The sequence below is a fragment of the Stomoxys calcitrans genome, chromosome 5, assembly GCF_963082655.1.
Source record: "Stomoxys calcitrans chromosome 5, idStoCalc2.1, whole genome shotgun sequence".
Taxonomy (NCBI): Eukaryota; Metazoa; Arthropoda; class Insecta; order Diptera; family Muscidae; genus Stomoxys; species Stomoxys calcitrans.
In genome coordinates, this window is record NC_081556.1 from 54,433,241 (window position 1) to 54,452,158 (window position 18,918).

The 18,918-nt window shown below is 38.1% G+C and overlaps 1 non-coding gene across 1 annotated transcript; it reads right to left on the minus strand.

Moving 5' to 3' along the window:
- Window positions 1-17,929: 17,929 nt before the first annotated feature.
- On the minus strand, window positions 17,930-18,002 carry Trnav-aac (transfer RNA valine (anticodon AAC)). The gene has a single exon. It is a non-coding gene; the product is annotated as a tRNA-Val (tRNA).
- Window positions 18,003-18,918: the final 916 nt, after the last annotated feature.

Sequence of the window (18,918 nt, forward strand, 5' to 3'; positions counted from 1 at the left end):
TTTGACAAATTTTGTTCAGCGATGAGGCTCATTTCTGGTTGAATGGCTACGTAAATAAGCAAAATTGCCGCATTTGGAGTGAAGAGCAACCAGAAGCCGTTCAAGAACTGCCCATGCATCCCGAAAAATGCACTGTTTGGTGTGGTTTGTACGCTGGTGGAATCATTGGACCGTATTTTTTCAAAGATGCTGTTGGACGCAACGTTACGGTGAATGAACACATTTCGAACCAAACACTGATTTTGGTAATAAAATTCAATGATTTGCAAGCGTTGCTCGTTAGTAAGTCTATTCATGATGAAATGTCAAAGCATACTGAGCATCTTTCTCTTTGACACCATGTCTGAAATCCCACGTGATCTGTCAAATACTAATGCATGAAAATACTAACCTCAAAAAAATCACCCTTTACATTTTTCGTTCGGTGTATATACCTGTAGGATGGAAAACCACAACGGTAATTTTAATTCCGAGAGCAGGGAGACCGTACACTACGAAGGCGAAAGATTTTCGTCTTATTAGTCTTTCATCCTTTATACTGAAAACTCTTGAGAGGTTGATGGAAACATACCGTAGTACGAAGATCCCAGGATATCGCCTGTCCCGGAAACAGCATTCATATAGTAAGCGCCACTGGAATATACTATGGTAGCATTTCTTGACATTGAAGATGATTTCAATTATTTAAAACCGACGTCAATCATGAAGGGGCTGGAGTTTCTAGGCATCAACACTATCGTAAGACTGTTTATTAACACCTGATTTACTTACTAAAAGATGCATTATTGCAGGCTTGAGATCTATAGATCTTAAAAGATGGGTCAGCAGACTAACACCTCAAGAACATGTATTTAGATTACAGCCATAATATATTATTGTCTCTAAAAAAAAGTGTAATATTTTTTATTACGGCTAGAGGTAAATTTTGGAGTACTCGAGATGTATACTCTACGTACTACAGCGCATTGGGCTACCAAAAGTGGTCTTGGCGTAAAACCTTTTCAGGGGAAACAAGGGGGCACCTATCTCCTTCGGAGGAGAAAATTTTCCATTTACAGTAAGCGCAAAATATCTAGGTTTTTTGCTGTACAGGAAATTGAACTTCAAATCCAAGATTATGGAAATAGTTGGGGCTTTAAACTGTGTTTTTACTTTAGTTGTCAAAACTATTTATATTGATATATGGTGTTGTGGTCTGGTGGACGGTGCTTCAAAACTCCACAAGCTGTCCAATACTTAGCCGGATCCAAAGGATGGCTTGTTTTTTTTGGATCACAGCCGCACTGACCATGACACAATCTGATGCACTGGATTTAATGTTGATAAAAAGTACATATTCCACTATTCCTGATAGACCCGATAGGAAATACGATATCCATAGGCTTCAATACTGATGGCTTCAAACTAAACAACCAGGTTAGCTATTGGGTGTATATATATCGAGAAGGTTACATTACCACTATAATGTGAGTCAAGCGGAGATCCTTGCATTTGAAGAGGTACTGCAATGTTAAGATACGGGCAGCATAGCGTGCTTAACGACAGAAGAAGAAATATATTTAAACTACTTTGCAAGAATACAGGCTCTGTGTCTCCCAATCCCCGTACCCTTGAGTATTTTAAATCCAGAAATTATTAGTCTACGAATCATTCCTCCACACACCCATGGCTCCAGGATAAGAACCACGTCAAATTTATCTGCAGAAACCAGACCATCAGATTTCAGAACTTCCACCACTGTTGCGTTAGCCTTATCTTCTGATTTCATCAGGAGTTCATCCTCACAAGATTCGTTTGATCTTGTCATGATGGGCTTCAGTACGTATCCAGGGGCAGTTGAGAAAGCAGTGGAACCACTCTTCCTCAGAACACCGCACACTTGCGGTGTGGACGGTTCCTTTTTTAATGATTCACTAGCTGCTGCTGTTGAAGTACTTTTTGAGTTCCGTCCATCCCCGATGGCGCACACCTTGAACCCAGTCCAACCGGAAGACCCACCCACACAGGGCTTGTCAAGTCCCGTTTCGATGTCTCCTGTAAATCTGCCAGACTTGAGCGATGTGGTCGATAGTTCCTCAGGCAAGTGTTCAGCAACAACTGTTGTGTCGTCTTCGATTCTCCAAACCTACCGCTTCTATAGACCTTCAGTTTCAACTTGTGGAGTCCATGAGATACAACTCCTTTAGACTTCTTGAGGTCTGTGCAACAGCCGGAGTTTAATACGAATACTGCATGTCAATCTTCCAGTCCAATACACATACCAATTCCAACACAATACCACCACCGCAGCTGTAAGGTCTTTCGAGTTCCACAGGAAACACGCGGATCATCAACCGTCTAATGAATAATACTATCGAAGTTATTCTTGAGTGACAATTTGTTTCCAAAAATAATGACGTATTACGAGTTAAAAAAATTTCTTGCAGAGTCTCCACTCAACGGCTTATGGTTAGGATTTAGAAACCTTTAACAGTTAGTTACTGATGTATGAATCTACTTGAAAGTGTTAAAAACTTGGGAGTAGCGATTTGAGAAATTTGACGAAAAACTATATTTATACCCACCACCATAGGGTGGGGGTATACTAATGTGGTCATTCCGTTTTGTCACCTCGAAATATTCGTCTAAAACCCCATAAAGTATGTATATTCGTGATCGTCTCGACGTTCTGGGTCGATCAAGCCATGTCCGTCCGTATGTCGAAATCATGATAGACGTCAAACGCGTAAAGCTTGCCGTTTGAAATATTACATAGATACTTAATATTGATGTAGGTCATTGGGGATTGCAACTGGGCCATATCGGTTCAGACTTAGATACAGCTGGAAGCTGTAATTTTTGTCCGATTTGGATAAAATTTCGCATGCAGTGTTCTGTTATGACTGTGTCAAGTATCAGTCAATAACCCGATATAGCTCCCATACAAACCGATCTCCCCATTTTACTTCTTGAGTCTATACAAGCCTCAATTTTTGTCCGATTTGGCTGAAATTTAGCATTTAGTGTTTTGTTATGGGTTTTACGTTTGGTACGTAAAATAAAATTTTTCTCTGCAATTAAATTTATTTTGTATACATTTTTGGTAGAATCCATGGTGGTGGGTTCCCAAGATTTGGCCCTGCCGAACATAGCATGCTCTTACTTGTTTTGTCTAAATTTGGTAAATTTTGGGGCGGCCTTAACAAATATGATAATTGATGAAATCAATATTCACATCTACATTTAGTCCTCGTTGAAATATAACAAATAAAATGGTGCTAAGTTCGGCCGGACCAAATCTTATATACCCTCCACCATGGATCGCATTTGTCAAGTTCTTTGACCGATATCTCTTTATAGACAAACAAAGGAGGAGCATTGCTACGTTATTTCAGCTATAGGTTAGGTTGAAGTGGCAGTCTTGCAAAACTGAAAAATGTTGATTTTTCCGGAAATTGTAGGTTATGAAGCGACGAATAATTGATAGGAAAAACAATCTGCACCTATTTGTTTAATGCTTGTTGAATTGTATAACCATCCAATGGTGTAAAAAATATTTCCAATCGATTTGCCAATGGTACCACAAATTCAAAAATACCGACGATGCCTTGATTAACATTTTCAAAAAAAAATGTTGTAAGCCCAATATATCATAAACCGGTATTAGTACTCCAGACTTTCAACACGTTTTTTATAGCGCTCTATCATTGAGAAAAGAATCATGTCAATCGGCACATAAATGAATGTTTGGCAAACAATTCGAAATTTGACATGCTTGAGGTGACCAACTTTCAAGCCCTTCCACTCTGTCCATTCACGTATTTGCTTTGAATCGAAACTGCAATTGTTTAACCATCCACTTATTTCATCCAATAGGTAAACTAATGGAAATGTCATAGTGTCAACAAAATGCTTCTTTCATTGGCATCACCGCATGCACCGTTAACTTTATCCTTTCAAATCAATGTAGTGCTGCTATTACAATGAAGGCATTTTTGCCATGTCGAATCGTGTTCTTATTTTGTGATCCTTTTTCAAATTTTTGTTTGTCAGCTACACGTCGTTTCATTTAGTGCTTAAGTTGATATTGGAAAATGTAGGTATTTATTCAGAACATACTCTTTCATTAGCTTAAAGCTCTATTACACTATATGTTCTTGTCTTATGACTTGTCAAAGTTTGGTATTGTTTAAGTTACACACATAGAATGAAACTAACATTAGATAACCACATATCAAAATAGCACATGTTATTTTTCCACTAAAGCGGTGCTCAATTTCTTGTGACAAAAACATTAAGAAATCAGAGTTATTTCTGTCAGTCGTATAAAAGCAACGCCAAATTAAATTATTTTCACAACTTTATGATTTGGCTAGCATTCTTGATCTGTAACAATTTTTACGCATTAAAATATGAACTGTTGTGACATTTTAAGATTATGTCATACAAAAATAACATATATTAGTATGGTAGGAAAAATGATGAATCGTATATAAATTGACAATTGACATAATGAAATACCAATGATACATAAAAAGTGGCATGTCACAAGCCAAGAACATATAGTGTGATAACAGCTTTATGAAGATATATCAGTTCCTGCGCTAAATAATTGAAGTACGTTAATTGTCAATGATCTAAATACAGTTCGGAGTGTGGCTGGAATGATTTCTTTTTTAAATTGTAAATCTACGAAAATAGATTTTCAATTTAGATCAATATAATAACATTATTATTATTTATATCTGGATTTAAGATTGGATTTTGAGACTTGAAATAGACTTTTTTACACATGTCATTCATTTGTGATAGAGAGGATTATTAAAAAATTGCATGTTTTTGACTAGGTCAACCCTTAAACAAGTGCTGCAGGAAGAATGCGACAAAATCGCTCCATAAATGTGTCGAAAATTGGTAGAATCGATGTCAAGACGACTGGATGCCATATGTAGTAATACAAAAATGTCTATAGGTTCCAAAAAATCTATACATTTGAAGAATCTAATACATTTGTACATGATTATCTAATTCGAATTTAAAGTATTGCCCTGGACTAAATGAAAGCAGTGCATCAAAACGCTTAAAGGCTAGCAGTATGTATCTCTCTAAAGTAATTTTATTCCAATGTTTGATGCCACCATAAACACAAAAGTTGAATTTTAAATTATTACATATTGTGGCTTGTTTTTGTGGTTTATTAATTAACACGATGCAAATGTCAACAGAATGGTAATATTAAATAAGTCAACACATTACGACACCTTATGACAAACCACTTTTTATACAATATCAATTATATAGACAAATTTAAAAATATGCATGTGTATTGTATATATTTACCAATAAACATTAGATTAAAAATTTTGGAATATTTAAATTTTTTAAATACATCATAAGCTACATATTAAGTCCTATTTATTTATAGATTTATACCTACCTCAAGCAAGATTTCCTAATGAATTTCTACACGCAAAAAAATTCGTTTGGCATTAAGGAAATTTTCGCCAAGTAAACTTCTTTTCTGAAAACGTTAAACTTTGTTTACGATAAAAGTACATGTTTTTTGCTATAAACTCTTGGAAGAATTTGTGACAAAAATAATTTAACATCAAACGTTTAAAACAAATTGTGCAAATTAAAAAGGGCGCAAGTGCAGTTAATTGTTGTAACATAATTCAAACTCAAATTTTTCGAATTATAAGCAGATCTCATTTGGTTACTCAATCTCTTTAATAGTTAATTGGATTTATTTCGTTGTTAATATACACAATTATATATAAAAAGTCTTATATTTTCGCACAACCCATTATGGTTTTGTATTATGGTCATCTTTATTCGTTATGCTACAAGCAAAACCAAATTTTTGTTGTTGTTTTCGCACATTTTAATACCTACTTCGCGTTAACAAACAATGTATGTGCCTTAGAAATTCTAATTGTGTTTTCTTGTACCTGGTAGCAATTTGTATGTTGCTCTAATGATTTTTGTCATTGAACTTACCAGCTATTTGTACCGAAACTTTAACAAGTAAACAAGTAAAGCTATATCAGGCTATAGACTGTGTAAGGGATTAAAAAGTCAATTCGGGAGATCGGTTTATATGGGACCTATGTTCAAATCTGAACCGATATGGTCCATTTGCAATCCTCAAAGACATACATCAATAGTAAATATCGGTGCAAAATTTCAAGCGGCTAGCTTTGCACGTTCGACCAAATGAGGACAGGCGGACATAGTTAGATCGACTTAGAACGTCAAGTCGATCAAGTACATATATACTTTTTGGGGCCTTAGTCGAATATTCTGAGGTGTCACAAACGGAATGACTCGATTAGTATACAATTGACACTTTCCATGATTACCATCCGCACTCGTTAAGCTGCTCAATATACTGGCTGCTCATTGCTCAGTCAAAACAAAAAGGAACAAGTAAATAGGCGTTAAGTTCGGCCGGGCCGAACTTTGGATACCCACCACCTCGGGTATATATGTAGACCACCTTTCGTCATAATCCGGTGAAAAATGCATAATTTATACCCCCATTGCAGCCATATCGAAATATGATCCGACTTGGACCAAATTCGGCACGGACATTGACTGGTGCAATAAGTACAAGTCGTAGTTCAATTTTGTAGAACAAACTATTGTTCTTTTTGGTAGCTATATCCAAATAGAGACTAATCTGAACCATATACGACTCGGATGTCGACAAGCCTAGCATCAATCACTGTGTCAAATTTCAGCGAAATCGAATCATAAACGCGCCTTTTAGGGGCCCAAAACCTTAAATCGCGAGATTGGTTTATGTGGCAGCTACATTCAAATCTGGACCGACCAAATTGAAGAAGGATGTCGAATGGCCTAATACAACTCACTGTCCAAAATTTCAGCAAGATCGGATAATAAATGTATCTTTTATGGGCCTAAGACCTTAAATCGGCGGATCGGTCTATATGGGGGCTATATCAGATATAGTCCGATATAGTCCATCTTCGAACTTAACCTGCTTATGGACAAAAAAGGAACATGTCCAAAATTACAGCTCAATATCTCTATTTTTAATGACTGTAGCGTGATTTCAACAGACAGAAGGACCGACATGGATAGATCGTCTTAGATTTTTGCACTGATGAAGAGTATATATAATTTACTAGCTGACTCGGGCCCGCTCCGCTGCGCCTTCTTTTACTTTATATGGAACCAAAGTTGCCTTGGAATATTTATTTTCCACAATTAAAGATCTTTTAGTGAAATACCATGCAAACTTGAATAACAGTTTAACAATATAAGTGCCTTTATCTGAATCCCACATGATCTTTATTGGTGTACTCCATTCTTAAAATACTTCATTTCAGCCCGATATTCTCATGATGTCTGATTTAGTAGTGTTTTCGGGGGAGAGGTGGTCCCCCAGATACTTCGCCCTGAAAAAATTTCAGCATCGTGCTCTTCTCTTATGCTTACTGGAGGTGGGCATCTTAGTTCCTTTTAGTGATCGCTCCTTTTAGTTCCGTTAAACAAAAGGAACTAGTACCTTTTCTTAGTTCCTTAGCTCCTTTTTTATTTGCGATCACCTTTTTTGATTCCTTGATACAAACAAAAAAAGGGCTTTGAATTTTGTTTTGAAACTTAAAATGAGTATTTTTAATTGTACATATAGATAAAAAACATTCAGACAGTGCATGTAATTGAATGAAAATTTAATTGTTTGTACCTTGTTTTTAATTGGTCATGTGGCGGCTCCGGATCCCGTGTTATCCTTGATGCAATATCCGATGTTCGAGACAGTGTGAATTACATCTACCTGAACCGCTTTTTGATATAAAGTACTGTACCACTATTCGTGATAGAACCGATTGGAACTAAGATACCCCTGGTAACAGAAGTTACATAGACTTCTATACGGATGGTTCCAAACTAAACGACCAGATGGGCTTATGTTCTCAGACAGCCATTAAATCACTGGACAACGTATTTCTGAACACAAAAACCGCCCTCGACTGTCGCAGATCTCTCAACGAGATGGCTGAATAGTTCAGAATTCACCTGTTCTGGGTGCCGGGCCACAGAGATATCCCAGGGAATTCTAAAGCAGACGAGCTTGCGGGACTAGGAACTATCTAACACATTCCAGGGATACTGGAATCTGTGGGTATGCCATGTAAGCTTAGTTTTCAGGACCAGGCCCGAAGGGCAACGAATGGTAGATGGTCATAAAGAGAGGGCTGTGAGCATTCCAAACTATGTGGCCTCATCTAGACTTTGTTGTCATTGGCAAGAACAGACGTCTCAGTCATTGTGTCCATCATGACAAGTCACTGTCTAATCGGAAAACTTGCTGACAGACTGAACGACTTTTGCAGAAGCTGTGAGGACATCGAGAAAGAAGAGACTATAAAACACCTTCTGTGTGTGTGTCCCGGACTAGCAGTCAAAAGGAGTTTCATTTTAGGTTCTCATTCCATTGAAAACCTGTTTGATTAAGCAGATGTCAACATTCGCAAGTTATTGGACTTTTTAAATCGATCTGGATGGTTCAACGATAGGAACTAGAAGCATCTACCTTCTTCTGTTCCTGTAGTATCTTAATGGACGAAAACTTCTAAGTGAGTCTGATGGCCGACTGCCACTTAAACCTAACCTTTTCCGGTCCATGCGAACGCAACTGCTACATTTTAGCCATTGATTATTTAAAGGCTCCAATCTCGCCTTTACATATCGAGTATCACAAGCAGTCAGTATTTAGGCAAGAGTCGGTACCGGGCGGTCTTCTTTTGAAAATCTCCACTCGATAATGCTGATTGTCCGCGATTACAGTTGTAAATCACGCAAATCAGAGCACAGAATTCCAACTCGTGTGGTGCTTCCGTGTCGGTTTTAATCAATTAATTGGTGCTTTTGTAGACAACACATTCTCTGAACGTGTGTAATTTTTTTGCTCGAGAGATGTCGGATGTCGTCATCATAATTTTAGTTTTAGCATCACGAGCCACAGCGAGAGCAACTCAACCGTTGATTTTATAAAACTTTAAATTGATGGCCCGGGCTCGAAAACGGGTCCACTCTTTGTAAAATCTGAGTCTGAGTTTACAGCTTGTAAATTGGCTGAAATTTGGAGCGCAGAGTACACTACTGCTCTCAAATAACCTCATCAAGCACCGTACAGATTTTGAAACAAAAGCACGGTCCGGAGATTAGAAGCCGATTTTGTTGAAATGGCTGCTAAATAGGTTTAAAGATAGAAAATAGTCGCCATACATACTTCTTGGTGAGTTACCAAGATATGGCCCAGCCGAACTAAGCGCGATTTTACTTGTTTCCAATTCATTCATATAGGTTTGTGCTCGTAGAATTGGGAAATTTAATTTTATTATGGTGTTAAACAAGGGTAAAGCCAAAAATAACTTTTTGAAATTTAAAATTAGTTTATTAAAGGAAAAAAGGGCTATTATGTGTTTGTGAATACAAAACAAGTAAAAGCGTGCTTAGTTCGGCCAGGCCGAATCTTATATACCCTCCACCATGGATCGCATTTGTCGAGTTCTTTTCCTGGCATCTCGTCTTAGGCAAAAAAAAGATAAAAGAAAATATTTGCTCTGCTATTAGAGCAATACCACGATATGGTCCGGTACGGATCATAATTCAATTATATGTTGAGACCTGTGTAAAACAGCCAATTCGAATAAGAAATTGGGGGCTAATGAAGTAAAATACTGAGATCGATTTATATGGGAGCTGTATCAGGCTATAGACCGATTAAGATCATAATAAACACGTATGTTAATGGTCATGAGAGGATCCGTCGTATAACATTTCAGGCAAATCGGATAATAATTCCGACCTCTAGAGGCTCAAGCAGTCAAGATCCCAGATCGGTTTATATGGCAGCTATACCAGGTTATGAACCGATTTGGACCTTATGCGGCACAGTTGTTGAAAGTCATAATAAAATACTTCGTACTAAATTTCAGCCAAATCGGATAAGAATTGTGACCTCTAGAAGCTCAAGAAGTCAAGTCCCCAGATCGGTTTATATGACAGCTATATCAGGTTATGGGCCGATTTGAGCCATACTTGGCACAGTTGTTGGAAGTTATAGCGAAAGACGTGATGCAACATTTCATTCAAATCGGATAAGAATTGTGACCTCTAGAAGCTCAAGAAGTCAAGTCCCCAGATCGGTTTTTATGACAGCTATATCAGGTTATGGACCGATTTGAGCTATACTTGGCACAGTTGTTGAAAGTCATAGAAAAACACGTCTTGCAAAATTTCATTCCAATTGGATAAGAATTGCGTCCTCTAGAGGCTCAAGAAGTCTTTACTCCTTCGAAAGTTAGCGTGCTTTTGACAGACATACGGACGGACACGGCTAGATCGACATAAAATGTGACGACGATCAAGAATATATATACTTTATGGGGTCTCAGACGAATATTTCGAGTAGTTACAAACAGAATGACAAAATTAGTATACCCCCATCCTATGGTAGAGGGTATAAAAACCCATGTTACCTATTTTCGGTTTATAAAGCTCTTTTAAATGTTTGTGAATAAGGCTGTTAATGTTTAATTGAATAATAGCTTAATATATGATTTCATTACGCTATAATACTTTCCTCATTATGTTATTAAGGCAGTTTGCTAAATCAATGCATTCATAAATATTTTACAATAAATACATTAAACATATTCTTTCATATCTCATAAAAACATATTTGAGGTAATTAGAGCGTTAGATAAATGCATATTTTAACACAAAATTTTTTAATTATTACGTTATTTTTTTTATAGAGATATTCTAATTCTGTGCAAACAACAAAAACTAATTGCCATTGCAAAGACCTAACAATTTTATATATACAAATACCTATACTGAAAATACCAAAGAGCTTAAATTGCAATTTTCTACAATTTGAGTATTTTTAAAGTTTTGAAGTAACTGCAGTTATAATAACATATAACATTAACAAAGTAACAGCTGCTTTAATCATATTTTTGCTTTTAAAGAAAAATGTACGCCAAAATTGTCATTGAATATATGGCCACCGTTTGACGTTTGGCCACCATTGTAATTATAAAGATTTATAGTGCGATACACAAACATTTTATTTGACTTTTAGATGTTTGAGTTCGCCAACAATTACAATCAGTTAAGCTTATAAACAATATTATGAGGTGTCAATGAAACAAGTATCATGTAGCTGTCATTTCTGGTATGACATATATACAAGAGTGAATTTGGTAGCACATTGTGTCAGCTATCCTGCATATTAATCGCCTGGTTTTTATACCCTCCACCATAGGATGGGGGCATAATAATTTCGTCATTCTGTTTGTAACACCTCGAATATGTGTCTGAGACCTCTTAAAGTGTATATATTCTTGATCGCCATGTCATTCTAAGTCGATCTAGCCATGACCGTCCGTCTGTCTGTCGAAAGCACTCTAACTTTCGAAGGAGTAAAACTAGCCACTTGAAATTTTGCACAAATACTTTATATTATAACCTGATATAGCTGCCTTATAAACCGATCTGGGATCTTGATTTCTTGAGCCTCTAGAGAGCGCAATTCTCATCCGATTTGGAAGAAATTTTGTACAACCTTCATGACCTTCAACATATGTCTAATATGGTCTGAATCGATAAATGGCTTGATACAGCTCCCATATAAACCGTTCTTCCGATTTTGCTTCTTGAGCCCTTACAAGGCGCAATTCTTACCCGCATGAACTGAAATATTACACAATGACTTCTACAATGTTCAGCATTCATTTATGGTCCGAATCGGACTATAACTTGATATAAAGAGATGACTCGCATAGAACTCGACAAATGCGAACAATGGTGGAGGGTATATAAGATTCGGCACGGCCGAACTTAGCACGCTCTTACTTGTTACTTATAAGGCCTTATTTATGCAATTTTGAATTGATCTGCTTTTCAATCCTGCTTTTCAATTATAAGACATACAGCTGCACTTCACTTCTTTTTTCGACATTGACCGATTTTCATTTTAAGGTGATAGTTACTACAATACAATAATATATCTAAATCTACACTTATAATGTTGGTATAGGATTCATAGAGTCCCTTACTTATTTGGGACATATTTTTCGAAAATATAAAGTAATGCATTTTAGCAATTGAAGTGATTATGTATATGCATGCCTAACCTGCTATCAATACAATTTGCATGCCTGTGATGTGATTTATGATTTCTCGGCTAATTTGATAATACGGATTAAATTTACATTAAATAATAAATATTCCATAATTTAGCTTCAGCCATAAATAATAGATAATAACTTAATGCGCTAACATTAGTGATTATAAGTTTATTATATCTCAAATGGTAACATATTAAAAAGGTGAAAAATCAGATATCATTAATTGAAACACAAAAGTATAAATTATAATTTTTAACTATTCGAAATTCATAAATGATTGTTAATTATGATGAAGTGTATATCGCTTGACTAACAGTATAACAATATAAATGCCTTTATCTGAATCCCATATGATCTTTATTGGTCTATGAACTCGCTCGATTGGTTAAGGGTCATTAAAGTTTGAATGTTAGATGTACTCCCATTTGTTTGTTTTCGGGGGTGAGGTGTTCCCCAGACACTTGGCCTTAAAATCTACTCTAGTCGTCAGACTAATTAATGAGGAAGAGACGGATAAACCAGAGGGATGCACAGTTCGTCCCCAGCCTTTAAGTAAAGGTGGTGTTCTTGACTCGGATTCAGACAGCGACTGTGTCAATGTAACAGTCATCACAGCCGAATCGAAAGATGAGGGCATCGGGATGACGGCAGAAGTGAGCGCTGGCTCTGCTATGCTTACAAACAGACCGAGAAAGCGATCCGGTGCACGACGAAGGAGACAGAGAAGTATGTACCGGCAGCGTAATCGGGCGTAAGAACAGGATGCCGGAAGGGATAGAACTGACATTCCAAGCACTTCTACGGAAGCTCGAAAAAGAATCAGATCTCCCGAAGAGCATAACACTGCTAAAATATTGAAGATGAAAAAGAGCTCCCCGCTTTCAAGTACTCTGGGAGAGCCTAGCCAGCCATCCCGCAATGGAGACTCCAGACAGTGTCCTGCGGAGGTAGACAAAGTTGGAACAAAAACGAAGGAAGCGCGCACGGCCCCTGAGTCTTCATGGAGGACGGTGACTTCCAGTAGGAGGCCACACCCATCACGGAAGGGGAAGATGGTCGCTGAGAATGGTAAGGAGCTGCCCTTTTACGTCAGAGTGGCAAGGAAGCACAACAAAGATGAGCTGACTAATGCAATCATCAATATCGGCTGTGCATCCCCGGTAGGATTCCACCAGATCATCGGTCCCAAGTGGAGGATCTGGTTAACGATCGGATTTTTGAGCATGTGTGGAACTTTGTAGAGGGTCCACCCATACAAATGATGAGCTGCGAGTTTAGAGGGGACATCTTTACGCTGCGTTTTGCGTCGGCGAAATGTATTGATACCGTCAAACAGCTTGTCAGAGGTATTCACTCTCCCTGGGAGGGCGCAAAGCTCGACCTGGTGAGAAAGATGGATATCCCTAAGCTCACAAAGGCTACGGTTCTCATCAAGGGATGGGGCCGTAAATTTGCGACGGAACGCATGTTGGGATTCTTGGGCAAGCAAAACGAGGGTTTGGTCGCTGAGAACTGAGAGGTCTTCCACAAGGAGGTGAAGAAGGAAGGAACTCTCTTTGTGGTTGGCATTGTTCGAGTCTCCGTGACAAGTTTGGCTAAGACTAAAGGCATAGCGCACTACGGGAGCAAAGCTGGGAAGATTGGAAAGACTAGGCCTTGCAGTGGCAGGTGACTCAACACCGCTGGAAAAGAAAACACACTGGAAAAAGATGAATCTCCATTATACATTGCCCGGGGTAACCAGAGCTGTGAGCGTGCAATCAAAGTTATGCAAGACTTATATGTGCCCGCAACAAGGACACATTTATCTAATGTTAAATTAAAATCCGAACTATGATACAGGGATATGAGGTTGTAGTAAAATCATCATCATCATCAAACAAGAAATAAATAAACCTTTTATGGGTCAAGTCCTTGAATCGGGAGATTGGCCTATATGCCAGCTAAAAACAAATATGGTACGATTTGGACCATATTCAACAAGGATATGTAGGTGTTTATGCAACTCACTGTACCAAATTACCCAACATTCGAGATCCTCAGCGGTTAGGTTTCAGTTATGGCCTGCTATCAAACTCACTTAGACCATAGGAACAGTAGAAGGAAGATGCCTTCTAGTTCCTACTGCTTTAACTTGCGAATATTCACATCCATCAATTCAGACAAGTCCTCAAAGAAATTAATCTTTCTGCCTGTCAGTGCGGCACAGCCATATTACAGATGTTGTACAGTCTCTTCTTTCTCGACGTCCTCACAGCGTCGACAAAAGTAGTTACAGGCAACGCTTAGTCTGTCAGCATGTTTTCCGATCAGACAGTGGCCTATCAAGACGGACACAATGAATTAGACGTCTGTTCTAGCCAGTGACAACAAAGCGGTAGACCTCTTCAAGTCTAGATTAGGCCAAATAATTTTGGAATGATGTTCTCCATATGTGCGGCTGTGATGTACTATATCCTTCGAAGTTACAACTTCCTCTTCAGGCGGAAAAGAGATAGCAGTGCAGAATGTGTGCCGAAACTTATCACAATCCGCCTTTCTTCTGTCCGAGGGACCACTTCTGCAATGCTTTCTCCAAAGTAAATATAACGATGATCAAAAAAGGGGTGGTCATCCAATACTACCCACTAACATAACCTTCCGCTGATATTCTCTGATACAATGTTTACATCATGCTGTTCCTGGAAAGAAAGGTCGGTTTATTATACCCTGCACCGTAGGATATACTAACCATCAAGTATATATATATTCTTAATCGTCATTACATTTTAAGTCGATCTAGCCATCGCCGTCCTTCTATCTATACGTCCTTGTCGAACGCACGCAAGGCGCTTGAAATTTTGCACAAATACTTTTTATTAGTGTAGGTCGGTTGGAATTGTAAATGGGCCAAATCGGTCCCTGATATAGCTGCTATATAATCCGACCTTGAATCTTGACTTCTAGAGCTTCTAGAGGGCGCAATTCCTATTCAATATGGTTGAAATGTTGCATATGTCGTTTTGTATGTCTTTCAGCAACTGTTTCAAGTACGTTCTAAATAGGTTGATAGCCTGATATAGCTGCCATATAAACCAATCTTGGGTCTTGACTTCTTAAGCTTATAGATGGTGCTTAAGAAGTCAATTCGACCAAATTTCGATTTGGTCGAAATTTTGCATTTTGATTTCCATCTAGAGCTTCTAGAGGGCGCAATTCCTATCCAATATGCTTGAAATTTTGCATATATCGTTTTGTACGACTTTCAGCAACTGTTTCAAGTACGATCTAAATCGGTTGATAACCTGATATAGCTGCCATATAAACCAATCTTGGGTCTTGACTTCTTGAGCTTCTAGATGGTGCAACTCTTATCCGATTTGGTAGAAATTTTGCACTTCCAAAAATGATGTAAATCAGTCCATATCCTGATATAGCCGCCATCTGGAGATCGGTTTATCTCCAGATTAGACTTCTTGGGCTTCTTATCCAATATGGTTGAAATTTTGCATGCGTCGTTTTAGTATGATTTCCAATTACTGTTCAAAGTATGGTCTAAATCGGTTGATAACCTGATATAGCTGCTATATAAACCGATCTTATTACTCGATTTGCTTGAACTTTTGGAGGTGGCATTTTTCTATGACTCCTTACAGCCACGGCAAGTACGGTCCATTTCAGTGAATAATTTGATATAGCTTTTATGTATTTGAAAATGTCGTTCAAAGCACTTGACAAATGCGATCCATGGTGTAGGGTATATAATATTCGGCTCAACCGAACCCAGCATGGTTTTACTTGTTTTCTTTATTATTAATCGCCAGATAGCTACTTAAAATATATTCGATAGGCACCTTATCCCTTTCGTTGATATTCGATCTTCCCCATATCTGGTGATGTGCTTTAGCATCACGTCCTTTTTCCGTCCAGAATCTGCTTTTACCAGCAACTTAAGCTTCGTAGGCGGTATTTTGAATCATGTGTCATATATGGGGAAGCCAATCAGTAGTGAGAATTATTGATTTCAAGGCTGGCTACTAAGGAATTTTAAGCGAAGGAAGAAGATTAATGTCTAAACTGATCTTTGCAGCAATACAGTCCCTGTGTCTTTCATTTCCCGCACCCTTGAGTAGTTTAAATCCATGAATCCTAAGACTACGAACCACTCCTCCCCACACCCATGGTTCGGGATAATAAAAACGTCAATTCCTCCGGCCCTACAATGGTGGAGATTTATCTGCCGAAACCGGACCATATACAGGAATTAAAGTTTACACCACGGTGGCGTTAACCTCATCTTCTGAGTCTACCAGGGGTTCATTCTTACATGATTCGTTCAATCTTGTTGCGATAGCAGTTGACGCATCCAGCGTCAGTTGAGAAAGCAGTGGATCCAATCTTCCTAAGGGCGCTGAACACTTGCGGTGTGGACGATTTCTCCTTTATTACTTCCCCAGCTGCTGCTGTCGAAGTACCTTCGGAACACACTCCTTCCCCGCTGGCTCATCTTGAGCCCAATTCAACTAAAAGACGCATCGGACACTGTCTCGAAACCTAACCCTCCTATTCCGGTCGTGGCAAGGGGATTTTGGGGGCCCTGCAATCTGTCAGATTTTAAATATGTGGTTGATAGTTCCTCCGATAAGTCTTGAGCAACAATTGCTGATACGTCTCCTGATTCCCCATCCTACCGCTTCTATACACCGTCAGGTTTAACTTTTTGAATCCGTAGGATACAACACCTGTTGAGATTTATGGTCTGTAAAGTTCAGTACGAATACTGCATGTCTCGGATCGCCATCTTTCCTTAGTCTCACAAGTATGGATTCAGGGTGTGAATGACTACTTGGTATCTCTTAGTGGATATCAAGACAATGTTTTGGAGGCATTCTCTTCAAAACTAACCAAGCCCATCTTCGTACTTACCCTACCTATGGTTAAAAAAATTATATGTGCAAATTTTCGGCTCAATATCTTCAGATTTCAAAACTTCAGACAGGCGGACAATACCATATATATATTCCTGATCATCGTAAAATTTTAAGACGAATCGTAATAAACTCTCGAATATCGATTGTTATAATTCGACTAACTGGCCCGCTATACCCTAAAATGGCTCCCTACATGATCGATTAAACGTTTTTATGATACTGGGATGACCCAAGAGCATGATTTACTCGCAACGATCTTGCATTTGAGTTTGGGGCTTTTGGGCGTTGGGTGGTCCCCTAGAATCTTGTCTCCCAATGCATTGGTTCGAAATATTACGTACTCTACCATCGAAGACCCTTTATTGAAGCTTATATTATCCCAGACTGCGTTCCCTTTAGGAGTTGGGGAGGCTTTGCAAGGATATGTCTAAAATTATAATAAAGCATTCGTATAACCGCCGATAGACCCTTCATTTGAGAACCATAATGGTCATGTCGTTGCTTATTTTTGCATACCTCATTCGTGATCAACTCTCGAAGAACTTCCATTTAAGTTCGAAATAAATTCCGATCGGCCCACATGTCCCGTTTAGAGTTTTTTGGAATGGGGCGAATTCTTTGTCCCTAATATTAATATTAGTTTCATACTATGCTTCCAAATGCTATTCTTATGTGACGCCTGTGTCCAAATTTTTATACCAGATCAGATCATATTGGACTTTCAAAATATTTTCCCAATAGGTGTTACACTCAACTTGTGGTTGAGATTTCGCCCACATGATTGCTTTAACCCCCTAACTTTTATGCCTGATTCTAGTTTTTGGGTTGCCATAAAGATTCAATATTGTGCAAACAACAAGATAAAATAAATGTTTCCGCCCGGGATCGAACCGGGGGCCTTCCGCGTGTTAGGCGGATGTGATAACCACTACACCACGGAAACCACAACAACATTGGGAGCATATTGTGTTTATGAAACAAAAATACATTTAAGTTCCAATGTAGTGGTGAATTTCACCACCCAAGTATACATCACATGGTGATTCTTTTCACAAAATATATTTACGCAGGGTGCGTATCAATTTATTAAATAGCCATGAACCATAAATAAGGTGGTATATTGCTCAATTCCACAACCATTCGCATTTTGAATCATGGTGTTGAACCTTCCCCTTCATGGATTGTATGCAGGCAAAGACGTAGACATAGGGCGTTTGAAAAAGTCGATTAGGGATGGTTTTGAATGCATAGATGGCGTGTGCGGATTAAACTAATCTATAAATATATTTATTTAAAGGCTCACTGATGCAAAATTAGACTTTGAATATCATTTAAGGGAAATCGCTAAATAAGATTGGATCCTAAATTAGATTGGATAACAAAAACATAACTAAATGATGGTCCATTTTTACTAGCGACTTCTGGCATCCAAGGCGCAATTGATATATGTAAAGATATAGTATTCCAATTGCGCCTTTTGGTTACCAGATGTCGCTAGTAAAAGCAGGCCCATATTCCAGTTATGTGATAGTTACAAGTAGTGGTCAACAGGTGTCGTTGGCAAAAATGGACCCAAACTTTTTAGCGATTTTCATAAAATTTGATATTTTAAGTGTAATTTTAAGTGAGCTCCTAAATAAATATATATTCATTGACTAAATTAATCCAAACATGCATTGGGCATGTGAACATTTTATAGATTACTAGATGAACCCGAACCGCTCCACTGCGCTTTCATCAGCAACACTCGAAAAATATGTTTTTTGCATAATACCATATGTATCTCTTCAGAACAATTTGATTAACTTCTTCCAAATTCTATACCCTTTACTAGTACCCCATATAGCCATGATTTTCAA